The sequence below is a fragment of the Etheostoma cragini genome, chromosome 14 (assembly GCF_013103735.1).
Source record: "Etheostoma cragini isolate CJK2018 chromosome 14, CSU_Ecrag_1.0, whole genome shotgun sequence".
Classification (NCBI taxonomy): domain Eukaryota; kingdom Metazoa; phylum Chordata; class Actinopteri; order Perciformes; family Percidae; genus Etheostoma; species Etheostoma cragini.
Genome location: NC_048420.1, coordinates 15,216,187 through 15,219,121, shown reverse-complemented (window position 1 = coordinate 15,219,121; position 2,935 = coordinate 15,216,187). Strand labels below are relative to the sequence as shown.

Here is a 2,935-nt window from a genome sequence, read left to right as displayed (position 1 = left end):
ATATTACAACATTCAATGTATCTAGTGGTCATCTTTTGTGTGTTACCTTTTTGACAAAATACATGTTAAAACACACTGTATGTTCCCATGAGTATTTCCATGACCAGTTTGTTTGTGTTTATTACCATGGTGAATTGTAATGTCATGGCTCCATTCATGCTGCCTTTTTATTGTTGTGGTGCATGCGCTTAACTCTGAGTGAACCTACTCCGAATTGATTGAACAACTCAAATCAGCTGTTCTGGAACCAAAAAACTGTTTCCCATCTAATGGTAAATCAATTCAGAGATCAGGGTTTGACTCAGTTTGTTAAACCTCCTTCCTGAAACAGACCCTTGGAACCTGTTGCACGAAACCAGGATCAGGAATTAAACCGGTATATTCAAGTTATCCTGGATGAATTTAGCTTTGCTTAGGTTGCACAAAAGCAGGTTGAATTAAACCCAGCCAAGTAACCATGGAGATTTACTCTTTGCGGCAGATGCGGAATAGCATTCGGGAGAGTCCAGACTTTTCCCTTTGGGCCGGTAGTGTTTTGAGGCTGCGAGGGCCGGTCTGATAATAGTTATACGATACATTGAAAGTTCTTAGCAACACCACCCGGCTGCCTGGTGTGCGGGCGCTGGCCAGTGGCCGCTGCCTGCTGGCAGACCTGTGCGTTGCGTCAGTGTCCACTCTCTCTGTAAAAATAGAGATGATCACAATTGAATACAAAGTATGTGCAAATACCCCAAAATGCCTCATTCAGTTTTGAAACTTTTGAAATTCGTGTGATGTTGCGTAAGATTATCAGCATTGAGATTTTCCTTCTTAGCCCTGATCGATCCAAACTCAGAAAACAATCATTTTAAAAATTGTTTGCTTGTCATTTGAGACTCAGTAGCGCGTGCGTGCGTGCGTGCGTGCGTGCGTGCATGCGTGCGTGCGTGCGTGCGCGTGTGTGTGTGTGTGTGTGTGTGTGTGTGAGATGTTGAGAGATTCGGACCAAGGACTCTGGTGAGGTTTGGAATAGTTTTAGGAGTAAGGGTAATCAAGTTGTCAAGGTTAAAATATTATATGCAGAAGGTTAAGGTTTTGTCTGGTCTGCTGTCCGCCACTTTAGGTTGGTTAAGGTGCAAATGCCTTGTCCAAAATGTGTGTTTGTGTGTGTATGTGAGAGATCCAAAATGGCAGATGCAGTGTGAGCTGAGCACAGTTGACTTCAAAAGATTCCAACTCAGTGGATTTACTCCATACTGGTACGGGTAGGATTTTTTTTACTTTGTTTTATTATGTGTGTTTATATTCTGATGCAAAAAAAGTAGTGTAAAGTAAATATGTCATATATAAAAATACCATTCAAAATATTTGCATACAGGTTTTGGGACATTTCACATGTGAAGTATTACACAAATAACCTGAATTTCACATACAGTTTGAAATTAGTTCCTAATGTGAGCAACAAATGCAACATATTTAGGCATTTTCTGGTGAAAATCAAGTTTGGAACATACTATTCTCCGGAGAGTGACTACCTTGTTTTAATGCTAGTGGATTAGTGGATTTAGTGCTAGATGGTGGTTGGTCAACAGGTGGTATGCCAAAGGTGTTTAAAAGGCAGGCAAGGCTGCAGCAGAGGCAGCTCCTAGCTGTCATAGAGTTGATTTCTTGGTACCCGGGTTTTTCTGTGTCAAGGACCATGGGGTAGGTGTCTATGGACCAGTCACAGATGTCACACACAGGGAAGGGGATAAATGAACAACACAGCCAAGTTATTCAGAGTTATTCTGACCTTTGCTGAGGAGGATATCTTTGATCTCTATCAGCTCTGATCATGACCGTGATGATCACAATCATCATAAAATAGAAAATAATTCTTAAGTGAGACAGTTTGTAAAGTGCAGGCTAAAATTAGGTGTTTCTTTTGCTCGCTTTCTTCTTAATTGGTGGTGCATCTTGTTGCTTCCAGAGCTGGGGTCCTATCTGTACTAGCATGTGTACAGATTGACTGCATTTTGAATTTGATCACATAGTTCTTGGGTGTATTTGGATTGGGTCCAATTGTGCTTTGATCTGTTTACTTTTGGATTTTGTTCCGCCAATGGCCTCTTTCTCAATACCTGAATAGTTGAACGTCGATGATTATTGTGATACCTGTTAGAAAGGAATAGAGCTGTATTATGAAAAATCAATTTTAAATTGATTTTCATTTGAATGATCCAATATCAATTCATAAAATCCCAAATTGATCTTTGTCTGTATGAAGGTAAAAGACCAAAGGAATCCATTGATACCAATGTCATGCTAGTTTTTCTGGAAAGGGGTTAAAAATGCTCTAAAGGCTACATTTTGGCGAGCAAAAAACTGGCATGGCCGTTTTAAAAGGGGTTCTTGACCTCTCCCCTCAAAATATCTGAATGAAATGTCAATCAATACTCACTGATGGTAGAGCTGCACTTTATTGTGCTGCAGTGTGTTCTGTAGTGCTGTAGTGTGTTCATGTGAAACAAAAAGTACATTAATGTAACTGCCTTGCGGTCAATTCTTAATGTCAACATTGATACTTTTAATAATGCACCAGATTAAATGAAACCTTGTACAATTGTAGAATATCTTTCTTATTCAAGCAAAACTGGTTTCGCAAAATTTCCCCAATCAATATTGAACAAGAAATCGAATATAAATTGGAATTGATTCGGAAAATCAGTATTGATACACAGCCCTAGAAAAGAAGCCTGTAGATCTTTAATTTGTAACAAGACAGAAGCTACATTAGAAGTATTGACTTGCAAAGTAAATCCTTCCTCCAGGCGTGGGGCAGCCTATTTTACACCAGCTGCAGGTGCTTCCCATGATCATATTGTTGATCATTTTTGTTTTGAAAAGATCTGCAGAACTGTGTTTTTTGGGCTTGCCTCAAACATTACACTGTACCCTATGTTGTTTTTCTCTTTTT

The 2,935-nt window shown here is 39.5% G+C and overlaps 1 long non-coding RNA gene across 1 annotated transcript in view; it reads left to right on the top strand.

Moving 5' to 3' along the window:
* Window positions 1-2,615, top strand: part of LOC117957286 — a 16,143-nt gene extending 13,528 nt beyond the window's left edge. The window contains exon 3 of the long non-coding RNA XR_004659464.1: window positions 2,472-2,615. This is a non-coding gene — a long non-coding RNA (uncharacterized LOC117957286). The remainder of the gene's footprint in view (window positions 1-2,471) is intronic.
* Window positions 2,616-2,935: the final 320 nt, after the last annotated feature.